Raw genomic sequence first — 12,604 nt, 5'->3', positions numbered from 1 at the left:
GGTAACCTCCCTGCCCTTCAGAATGCTGTGACATGTGGTAACCGGTGTGCACATGTGCTGGTGTCCGGCTGCCCTCACTCTCCCCACCAGACCCCCGAGAACGGTGATTATGCTGCGTTGTACTAAGTGCCCCCCAGAAACCCTTTGACAGAATCATTCCTCAGGGACGGTGTGTCGGAAGCTCCCTTAGTGGCTGGACTGGGTCTCTGTCAGGTTATCTAAACTCTCCTTGATCTTGAACCTGGGCTGGGACTAGAGTGACCAAGAGGGGCCACGCTAGGTTCCTGTTGCAGGACTTCGGGTGGCGCCCCCTCTGGGGGCCATGCAGGTGCAGGGTCTACCCTGAGAGGGAGCTTCACCTTAAACTCTTCACCTGGGGCCCCTCACGGCCTCACCTTGAACACTAGGCCCTGCCTTGGACCCTGCCGGGCAGGTAGTTGGGCCCCATAAGATGTGTCGAGTGAACGAATGAGCCCAGGCCTCCGTTTTCCAGGGGAAAACAGCCCACTTGGAGTAGCGAGTTCTCTAGGTCATCTCTTAGCTGAGAAGGGCTATTCTGCCTTTGAAAATTCCCTCTCTTAGATGGCACATTTTATATGTATTTTATGATTTAAAAACATTTTTTAATCGAAAAAAATGCCCCTACCAATAATAAGCCTCTTGGTGCTGTGAGAAGTCCCCCTGCTTTGGAGCCAGACTGCCTGGGTTCAAATGGAAGTGATTCTACTTCCTGGCTGTGTGGCTTTGGGCAAGTCACTTTACCTCTCTGAGCCATGGTTGCCTTGCCTGTAAATGCAACTACAGCCCCAGCACAGCACCTGGCACATGGTAGGTACTTAATACAAGTACCTACTTTGGGTTGTTTCCACATTGGTATTTTTTAAAGCTCCCAGGTGATTGTGATGTGAAATCAGGCATGAAAATTGAGCCCTTGGTTCTCAATCCTGTCTGCACATGGGAGCTGTTTAAAAAAAAAAACAAAAAAACCCCACCAATGCCTGGTGCCCATGCAGACTCGCTTAGTCAGAATCTCTGTGGGTGGGACCCGGGAGTCAGGATGAATACCCAGTTCCTTCCAGTAGTGGAAGGCACAGGCACGTGGAATCATTTCCCAGTCTCTGCTGCCCCCTGGTGACACAACTGACAGCATCCCTGGGATGTGACGCCTGGGAGCCTCCCTCTCCAGGACTGGCTTGCTTGCCCATTGGGAACCCAGAGCGCCAGCGTGGGGTCTGGGGACCCTGCATAGCTCTACCAGTCCCCCTTCCCCTACTGTACTTCCTGGCTGGCCTTACATGGCTCCTTGTCTAGAAGAACACATGAGGTTATTACAGAGGAGAGGGCACAGACAGGCGGAAGACTCCGCTTGGTGTGATCTTGAACAAGCCATTTAACCTGTGCCTCGGTTTCCCTGGCTTTCACGTGAGGATAACCACTGCTCCCTCTGACAAGTCCCTGAGATCACAGGTGGGTATGTGTGTCAGCTTCGGGAACGACCCAGGGCAGGTGTGTCAGCCTCGAGCACTGCTGACATTTGGGCTGCATCGTTCTCTGTGCTGGAGCCGTCCTGGGCGTGGTGGGGTGTTCAGCAGCAGCCCGGCCTCCAGCCGCTAGCTGCCAATAGAACCCCCCAATTTGATCATCAAAAATGTCTCCAGATGTGGACAGATGTCCCCTGAGTATAAGGTTGCCAGATAAAATACAGGTTTCCCAGTTAAATTTGCATCACAGATGAGCAACTCACAACTTTTTAGTAGAATTATGTCCCAAAGGTTGCATTTTTATTCGTTAAATCTGGAAACCCCAAGGGGACAAAATCAGCGGTTGAGAACCCCTGCCCTAGCGAGTTTTTGATACCTGTTTAGGAGGCTAAGACACCAGATGGGGAAGTTGCAGTGGGGGGTGGGGCTTGGGGGAGCGTGGCACCGCCCTGGGTGCCGGCTAGGGGTGGGCCCAGCAGTGGTCAGCCAGGGACTAGGGGCCATCGTCCGGAAGGAGGCTGGGTTCATGGCTGGGCCTTCTCGGTGATGTGCTGGGGGCCAGGCTGGGGAGGAGGCCACCTTGCTTTCCCAGCACCTAGGGCTGCTGGGGACAGAGCAGTTTGTGGCCGACCACAAGTCAGAGCAGTGCACCCCCAGCTTTTCCCCAGGGGGAGCCCAGGCCCTCAGGGATGGAGATTCAGGCCCAACTTACTCATTTGCAAGAGGAAGAAACGGGCCCAGAGAGGGGCAGTGACCGGCCCCAACTCACACAGCCAGCTTGTGGCAGTGCAAAGCCGGGGTCTGGGTCTTCAGGCCAGGACTTTTGCCCCTGGGGCAGAGTCTGAGAGTGTCCTCAATTTCTGGTAAGTTCTTTGGGATCTCCCAGCATTTTCCAGATACAGCGAGAGGCACTCGAGACAGGCTTCGTGACGAGACTGGGCCACCTGCTGTCCTCAGCTGCTCCCCATTCTACTCCAGGGGAGCCCTGGGACTCCTTCTGGGGCTGCCCCTCTGACAACCGTCTCTTGTTTTTATCTGATGGGGAGAAGCGACATGAGAAAGTGGTGACACGCTTGGACTTGGAGCCAGACTGTCTGGGGCTGGATACTGGCTCTGTCCCTCACTGACTGTGACCTGAGGCACCCACGGCCTCAGTTTCTTCATCTGTAATATGGGAGTGATGAAAATGGTACCCACTTTGTAGGGTTGTTATAAGGATTCAATGACTTAAGTATGAGTGTTTAGGACAGTGTGTGGCAGGTCGGAAGGTTTACCATTTATCTTACTTTCCTCCCTTCTTCTGGTGACAACACCCATTCTCCCTCCCTTGGGGAGCTGGATCAGTGGGGCTGTCGATCGCAGCCCCCAACCCTGCCCTCCCCTAAAGGGCATGTGAGTCAGGCAAGGCCAATCACTGTACCCTATTTCCCCGGCCAGTCACTGGGTTAGTGAGTGAGATCAACCTGATAAAGGTCTAGTTGAGTCCCTGGATCCAGCCTAACCTGAAGCCAGTGTCCTCCGTGGGATTCCCAACATGTGAGAACATAACTCTCTCATTTTGCTTAAGCAAGTTTGAATAGAGTTCTGATCCATATACCTTCTTTGCTCCATAGAGTGGGAGGGATTTCCCCGAGGCAGTCCCCTTCTCCCATGGACCAGGGCCCTCAGCCTTGGTTTTGATCCAGCCCCACCCTGGGTCACTCCCATTCACTCAGAGAGGCAGGTCCTCTGTGTTTGAGGTGTGATCAGGGCTCACAACAAGAGGAAACTGACTTGTATTAAGTCCACCCATGGATGGATGAAGGGATAAGCAAAATGTGGCATATATCATACAGACGGTGGAATATTATTCCGCCGAAGAGGAATGAAATTCTGACACATGCTACATGGGTGAACCTGGAACACGCTGTGCTAAGTGAATTACTAGCCAGACACAAAAGGACAAATATTGTATGATTTCACTCAAATGAGGCTCCTAGAAGCAGTCAAATTCACAGAGACAGAAAGTAGAATAGATGTAACCAGGGACTAGGGAGAGGCAGGGATGGTGGGTTAGTGTTTCACGGGTACAGACTTTCAGCCTGGGAAGGTGAGAAAGTTCTGGAGGTGACGGTTGTACCATAATGTGAATGCACTTAATGCCACTGAATTGTACCCTCAAAAATGGTTAAAATGGGGCTTCCCTGGTGGCGCAGTGGTTGAGAGTCCGCCTGCCGATGCAGGGGACGCGGGTTCGTGCCCCAGTCCCGGAAGATCCCACATGCCGTGGAGCGGCTGGGCCTGCGAGCTATGGCCGCTGAGCCTGCGCGTCCGGAGCCTGTGCTCCGCAACGGGAAGGGCCACAGCAGTGAGAGGCCCGCGTACCGCAAAAAAAAGGTTTAAAATGGTAATATGTTACGTATATTTCACCACAATTACAAAAAAACATGTAATGGGAATATACATGCTGGGTTTCATGATTAAAGTTTAAGATCACTCCACAAAACAAACACAAATGTCCACGGGTCTCACCAGACTAACTAAATAAGACGGTCTGGGGGTCGAGCCCTGGGCACTGATATTTTCTAAGTATCCCAGATGAATTTAACTGTGCAGTTACGAAGGAGGGTCCCTGTTCTAAGATTATTCTAAGATTCCAACATACAGGAAGAATAGTGGGTGTGCCATTCATTTATCTGTTGTGATGGTTTTAAAACCTGTCCACAAATTCTTTGATGCCCTTCCTTCAAGAGGTGGAGCCTAATTCCCCTCTCTCTGAGTGTCATCGGACTTAGTGACTTGCTTCTAACAAACAGAGAAAAAAGAAAAGGGAGACGCGATGGTGATGGAGAAACAAAGGCCTCCCACCAACAGCCATGAGAGGGAGCCATCGTAGAAGCGGGTCCTCCAGCCCCAGCTGATACCTTGGTTGCAATGAGAAGTCAGGACTGAGTCAGAACTGCCCAGCTAAGTCACTCCAGAATTCCTGTCCCACAGAAGTGGTGACATAATGCTTGCTTTAAGCCACTAAATTTTGGGGTGATTTGTTACACAGCAACAGATAATTAATACATCCATTCAGGAGTCATTGAACCATGCATGCATCCCTGTACACACCCACCCATTTATCTACCCACCCACCTCACCTATCCTTTCATTTATCCATCCATCTATCCATTGATCTCCTTACCTATTCATTCATTTATTCACTCACACATCCACCCATCCATCTACCCCTCCATCCACCCACCATCCTAGAACACAGGGCCTAGCACATAGGAGACCCATGTAAATATCTGTCAAATAAATGAACGAACGTTTTCTAAACGTCTCCTCTATGTTACTCCTCTATGTTACGTTTTCTAAACGTCTCCTCTATGTTACTACCCAAAGAGGGGGTTTGGCCTTGTTTATGCACTGCTAGATCCCTCACCTGCCAGAGTGACCAGCACATAGTAGGTTTACAAGATGGACGGATGGCTGGATGGAGGATGATGGATAGATGGCTGGCTGACTGGAAGATGATGAATGGGTGGATGAACGAATGGATGGTTGGAGGATAATGGGTGAATGGAGGATGATGGATGGATGGATGGATGGATGGAAGATGATGAATGGGTGGGTGGATGGATGGAGGATGATGGATGGATAGATGGATGAATGGGTGGAAGATGATGAACGGGTAGATGGACGGATGGATGGATGGGTGATGACATGATGAATGCATGGATGGATAAATGAACAGATGTTTAAAGTAAGGATACCGAGCGGAACTTCTCCAGCAGCCCTGAAATCAGCATCTAGGTGTAAGTTCCCCACATTCTAGAAAAAGCCAGGAAAGAGAAGCCCAGACCCCAAGGCTTATTAAATGTGCCTGCAAAGGTTCTGCTCTCCCCATTTATCATCCCAGCGCCAACAAAAGATGGGGGTGGGATGAGAAGGGAGAGAAAAGGAGAAACTTCCCTTCCCAGGTCCCAGGCTCAGCCCTGTCCTGCACCCATCCCCAGGTAAGGCAGGTGCCGCTGATCTTCACGTGGCACCTGCCTGATGTAGGGGCAAGAGAACTGGCAAGAGGTGAGCACTGCAGGGAGGCGTGAGTTCTGGGAATCACATGGACACCAGGAAGGAAGCAGGGCCTGAGACACTTTCCTAGTATCATCCCACCCGAAAGCGCTGGCCCCAGGGTGAGGAGCCCTTTCCCCCGACCCCCAGGAAGCAGTGGGAGGTGGGAGATGGACCACAAGGGGAGCGAGCTGCAGGGGAACACGCCGTGGGGACCCTCACCTCTGCCCCCATCCATACGGTTCCCCAAAAAGCACACGTTTGGGCGGCCTCTGAACACCCCTGTGGACAAAAGCATGATGCCTGCCATTTCAGAAAACAAACAATGCTGCCCGCCATCAAGCCATCAGCCACTATAGCCCTCCCATCCCGAAGGTGCGCCCTGAAGGGAATTCAGGATGGAAAAATACAGGACACTGGCCCTAGAGAGTTAAGATGACTATCAAAGGAATCATTTCAATGAGCCAGACTCTTGCACCATCCCATACACAGAAAGACACTAAGATCATTAACTTGAGATGTCTGGTTTTTGTGGTGAGCAGTAATCTTTTGTAAGTCTTTCTACAGCATTTGTTTTTTCCCAGCAAAAACTCCTATATATCGAGGTTCTTCCCTTACCTCTTTGGAACAGTCCCTCAGAGCCAGCTGAGAGGCTGCCTTCCTGGGCTACAGTCCTCAGAAATGTCCTCGAATGAAACATAATCCTCAACTTTTAGGTTGTACTTTTTCTTTTTTTTTTAAGTCAACACCCCTGGTCACTTCTCTGATGGCCAGCCAGGAGAAGCAGCAATGACCAGACAAGGGCAAGGACACCAGTGGTCCCTTCTCCACCTTCGCCCCGCACAGGAGGAGACAGGGACTCAGAAAAGGGAAAAGGCATGAAATGAACGTGAAATTGGATGGGAGGCTAACGTTCTCAACTAGCCTGGGCATTTTGCTACTGAAAGTGTCTTTAAGAAACTGAAAAGAAAGATTTCAGAGAACAAGGTTTAGCGACAAAGAACACACCATGTTACATGTGTGCTCCATACGTGAGCAGTGGGCCAGCTTCCCTTGCTGGACCGCCCTGAGGATCACAGGTGCTCAGCTCGGCAGAGCGCCTGGCACGAGGAGGTCTCCGGAAATCGTTGAATGAAGGGACATTAAAAACGAAACAATGGAGCTAGGAGTGCGGGGGTGGGAGGGGTCAGTAGAGGGAGCCTACAAGCCCGCCTCCCTTGGCCGCCACTGTGGGGAACGGCCACAGCCTGAGCTGTTTTACACCAAGACATCTCCCAGACTGCAAGACAGGAGCGTGTCTGGGTGACAGGCTTGCGGGCAGGATGGAGGGCTGGAGGGCCCCCCTCCCGGTGCTGGTACCCTGCCTTCTCCCGGACCGCGCTCTGGGGCACAGGCCCGCAGGGTTCAGGGCTGTTCTTCCTGCAGAGCCTTCCCTGCCCGGGGGTCTCCAGCAGCTGCAACACGTGCTGCTGGAAGCCGGGGGAGGGGGGGTCTCCATGGCAACACTGACGTCATGGACCTGGAGTCCCTGAACGCTGCCTCCGCCCCCCACCAGGGCCTGGTGCAGCCGTAGCCTCACTCAGCAGCGGCGGGGACCTCAGGGGCGTTGGAGCTGCCACCCTGCCCTCCGCTGGCTCTCGTCCTGGCCACCAGAAGCAGACAGCTGTGAACCGGGCCAGCCAGGTCTCACCTGCTAGCCACCTTCCTGATGCCCCTTTGTCCTCAAAGCACTCTCAGCTGGCTGCTACCTCAAGAGACCTTACTTCCTGTTTCATTAACAGGAAGCCCCGGAGAAAGCACATCTTAATACAATGTGGGAGGTGAGGTGCTGGCCTCAGCCCCCAAATGCTAACCGTGCCTGAGGACTGAGACCTAAGGGCCTTGCCCGTCTGTCCCGCTGCACACTCCTCCTCTCCGTCCTGGCAGTCTGCCCCCCCAAGTGCCAGGCACTGCCTCAGGGCCTCCACCCTTGCTTCCCTCTGCTTGGAAGGCTGTTCCCTCCTCCATCTCCCCTCGGGGCGGGTCATTCCCGGCTCCTTCTCCAGGTCAGCTCTGTGCTGCCCTGGGCAGCGCTCCCTCCAGCCTGTACTTCCTTTCAGCTCAATAGATACACCGCCTTGATGGAAAATATCTGTGGGATTAGTCTAATGGTCGCCTCCTCCCTCAGGCTGTATGTGGTGGAGGACAGGGTTTACTGTATTCAGACCTGAGTCCCCAGTGTGCCTGGCACACAGTAGGTACTCAATACATTAAAAAAGAAAAAAAAAAAAAACAGGCTTACTGAGATATATTTCACATACAATCCACCCAAGTAACATGTACAATTCCATGTTTTTTTAGCATATTTACAGAGCCGTGCAGACATCACCAGAGTCAGTTTTAGAACATGTTCATCACCAAAAAGAAACCTCTGCCCTTTAGCTGTCACCTCCTGGTCCCCTGACCCCTTGGCCCTAAGCAACCATTAGTTGACTTTCTGCCTCCAGAGAGTTCCCCGCGCTGGACACTCGCTCAGACAACTGGAACGTTAAAGCATGTGGACCTTGGCTTCTTTCAGTTATCAGTGCTTTCAAGGTTCAGTGTATATATTTTTGCTCAGTGAATGAATGAATGGGTGATTGAATGAATGAAAGGCTACGGGAAGCAAAGGAAAGGTGCTCTCCTGGTGGGATGATGGGCAGTGGAGGATGGTCCTGGGTCTGTCATGGGATCCACATCTAAGAAGGGACAGACTCTGCAGGAGACTATGGCCTGGCTGCCCCAGAGACACACTTGCTTGTCTCAACATCAAGATTCCAGTCTCACTGTCCAACCCCTGATGGTGGATGTAGGTCAGATGCCCACTGCCCCTTGGTCCATCGGCAGAGCTCCTTTCCTGTCTTCACATCGGAGTTTTTCATTCATTCGTTCGTTTATGCCACCGAAATGCATGGTTATGATCTATAAGTCTTTCTCTTGTAAATGAATATGTTTCTTTAAAAAAAAATCAAAATAGACAGATGCTTGCTTTGCAGGGTGACTTGAGGCCAGACCCTCAAACCTGGCAGCTCTGGACATCAGTTCTGCAGGAGGCCCCCCTCAGGGCGTCCAGCCTTTCCTGTGTGGGGTCCCTCATGGGGGGCTCTGAAACAGAGGGAAGGAGGCAGGGCGCAACCTTTCAAAGAATAACATAGCCCGAGGACATGACATATTTGGTTCTAATCAGTTTAGGTCCAAGATGGCGGCCCACTTCCAGTGGACCTGGAGCCTCATTACGCGCTCATTGTGACACATCAGCTAAATGACACACCCACAGTTGCCATGACAGTTCCAAGGCGACCACAAAGGTCCACAAGTGGGTGACAGCCCAATTCCTGGAAATCTCCACCGTTTCCCCCAAAATAGCTGGAATACTCCTCCCACCCATTAGCCTATGAAATTACCCACCCCCATAAAAACTGACAATCCCATACCCTGGGACCACTCTCGCCTTATGAGATGGCCCACACTCTGTCCGCCGAGTGTGTTTCTCTCTAAATAAATGCACTTCTTATCTATCACTTTGTCTCTCACTGAATTCTTTCTGCGATGAGACATCAAGAACCTGAGCTTCATTAAGTCCTGAGACCAGGTGTGTGATCTCAGGTAAACAAACGTGGGTTCAAGTCCCAATCTGAGGGGACTTCCCTGGTGGTCCAGGCAAGACCCAACATCCCCAACGCAGGGGGCCCGGGTTCGATCCCTGGTCAGGGAACTAGATCCCACATGCTGCAACTAAGAGTTCACATGCTGCAATTAAAGATCCCACATGCCACAACTAAGACCCGACACAGCCAAACAAATACATAAATAAATATTTTAAAAAACAGTCCCAATCTGAGATGCACGGTTTCAGCTCTGCGGTGGCCTTGAAACTGAGCAGCACCCTGTGGGGCTCTCCCAGGTACAAGCCCTATCTGTGTCCCCTGTTTCTTGTTTGTAGGAAGTGGGCTTTATTCAGCCTCCTTGACCTTCTCTGAGTTCCAAAGGGCAGATCCAAACAGTTGCTAATCAGGGAAGGGAAGGAACACAGAAACAAGGGAGGAGCAGTCAAGAAACAATAGTGCAGGGGCTTCCCTGGTGGCGCAGTGGTTGAGAGTCCACCTGCCGATACAGGGGACACGGGTTCCTGTCCCCGTCTGGGAAGAAGATCCCACATGCTGCGGAGCGGCTGGGCCCGTGAGCCATGGCCGCTGAGCCTGAGCGTCCGGAGCCTGTGCCCCGCAACGGGAGAGGCCACAACAGTGAGAGGCCTGCACACCGCAAAAAAAAAGAGAAAGAAACAATAGTGCAGCCTTGTGGCAGGGTCCTCCTCAAGGAATGTACATAACAGTATCTTTGAGTTCTTCTGCAGGAACTTAGGCCCCATCCAGGTGGAGGATGGTAACTACTTCAGGCTGAGCTCAACATTCCTGAAGCACCGCCCTGTTACCTCACCAACAACCAATCAGACAAAAGTCACACACCCTGCAGCCCTCACACCAAATTTTGCCTATTAAAAACGTCCCCCCCCATGGACTTCCCTGGTGGCGCAGTGGTTAGGAATCCCCCTGCCAATGCAGGGGACATGGGTTCAAGCCCTGGTCCAAGAAGATCCCACATACCATGGAGCTACTCTCCCCAGCTAGAGGAAGCCCACACAGAGCAACAAAGACCAAACACAGCCAAAAATAATAAATAAATAAATTTAGAAAAAAAAACTTCTCTCCCCAGACCATACGGAATTTCGTTTTCTTTTTTTTTTTCTTTAATATTTACTCATTTATTTGCCTGCGCCGGGTCTTAGTTGCGGCACGTGAGATCTTTAGTTGCGGCATGTGGGCTCTTATTTGCAGCATGAGAGATCTAGTTCCCCGACCAGGGATCGAACCCATGTCCCCTGCATTGGGAGCATGGAGTCTTAACCACCTGAGTACCAGGGAAGTCCCAGGATTTCAGGGGTTTTGACCACGAGCCACCCGTCCTCCTTGCTTGGCCCTGCGCTAAACTTTTCTCTGCTCCAGACTCCACCGTTTGGGTTTGTTTGCCCTCACTGTACATCGGGCACGTGAACCTGTAACAGCCTCTCAATTCACACCATCTCAGTAAAAACCATTTATGGGTAAGTGCTGGCTCCAGTCCTTCCCCTTGCTGCTCTCCCCACTTCCCACCGAGCTGCCACTGCCCCTGCTCCTGGTTTATGGAAATTCTGGAACCATGCTGTCCACACAAGAGCCACTGGCCACATATGGCTGCTACTGGGCACTTGAACATGATGGGTCCTGACTGAGATGCCCCGGAAGGGCAAATTACACACTGGGTTTCAAAGACTTCGTATTAAAAAACAAACAAAAAAAAAAGAATGTAAAATATCTCAATAATTTTTTTCCAATAATTTTTATATTGATTGCAGGTTGAAATGTTTGGGCATGTTAGGGTAAGAGATATATATTACTAAAATGAATGTGGCCTGTGTTTCCTTTAACTTTTAAAAATGTGTCTACGAGAACACTTTACATGTGTGGCTTGTGTTCTATTTCTCTAGGACACCACTAGTCTTGAACGGCCGTCCACCAGGGGACATAGCCCCCAACCCCATGGCCATGGTGGACACCGCCGGAACTCCAGGCCTGTGAGGGGCTTAAGATGCATCGCTGCTACCCACAAAAAACCCCACCTCCCACCCCAGCAAAACCCCTGTAGCCAGTGGGTGGGGGAAGCCCCAGACAGGAGCTGCTGTTGAGACCAAGCAGGACCCTGTGGGGCTCCTGGACACAGAAGCCTTTCTGTGTCCCCTGTTTCTTGTTTGTAGGTCAAGGGATACACATAACAACATCTTTGAGCTCTTTACAGAACGAAAACCCCTAACAAATGGAAGATGCTAGCATTCTTCATTCCGGAGAAGATCACAGTTTGATAACCTCGAGAAGCTCATCAAGAGACCATCTGAGGCCAGATCAAAGGAACCAGAAAAGCTCATCGGGAGCTTTTCTGAGACCAGATTAAAGGAGCGCAGGCCCTGCGCACACCTTGATCCTTATCAGCAACTCTGCCCTTGAACCACTGCTCTAAAACTCCTCACCAAATCCTCCCAGGTTGGGACACACAGTTTTTCAGGGCACGAGCTCACTCTATCCCCCTTTGCCTGGCAAAGCAATAAAGCTCTTCTTTTCTACTTCATCCAAAACTGTCTCTGAGATTCGATTCGGCACCGGCTGCACAGAGGCAGAGTTTTCGGCAACACTGTGAGGGGTAAGTTGTGCCCAGCAAGCTGCTAAGATTCCAGAACCCCATTACTTGAACCTCCCTTCCCACTGGATCTGACAGCCCCTTCCCCTCCCTGGCAAATCAGAGAGAAGGCGCCGCCCGGTGTTTTAGGGGTGTTCAGATCCTCGTCCCTACCTTTACGTCAGAGGAAATACAGCCAGGACCTCTGTCACCAGGAGCTTGGTGGAGACCTTCCAGCCCGTCCTCGGCCTCCTGCTTCTTTGATGACCACAAGTGCTCTGGGGAAGGTTTCATTTCTAGAGGTGACTCTGAAAGGCAGGTTTCAATACACTGATCAGGGAGCAGGTGGATTTCATCTCCCTGACAAATCTGGGAGAGGCTAGCCCAGGCTTGCCTTATTCAGCATTACCGCGGAACAGGAGGGAAAAGTCAGCCTTAAGGTTTTCAAGGCCGCATCCAAGTCTGGATAGAGTACACTGAAAAATAAAGCTAAGTCACCTATCCTGCCATGTACAGCTGTGCAGGTTGGGCACTGTACAAGGGTGCCGCATTTAGAAGTTTGTATGTTTATTACATAAACTTGAATATTTACTACGACAAATTTCCAGCAGGTGGCAGTAGAGTGTTTTGAGGAGGCGACACAACCATTCACCAAGAGGCTTCGCAAGGACGGACAAGTATGGCTGTGATAGGAGATGTCATGGTGGCATTGGCACCCCTTATGCTCCCCAGCCCAGACACAGCAGAGAGAAGCAGCAGCCACCTTGTCATTTAAAAAATTTTGTTTTGATGCCACTTAAGAAAAAACGGATGCAAAATTCAAATTAAACAAACCACTTTAAAGTGGCATTTCAAAC

This window comes from Delphinus delphis, chromosome 20 (genome assembly GCF_949987515.2).
Source record: "Delphinus delphis chromosome 20, mDelDel1.2, whole genome shotgun sequence".
In the NCBI taxonomy this organism is placed as follows: Eukaryota; Metazoa; Chordata; class Mammalia; order Artiodactyla; family Delphinidae; genus Delphinus; species Delphinus delphis.
The sequence above is the reverse complement of the archived record's forward strand: the minus strand, read 5'-3'. Positions refer to the sequence as shown.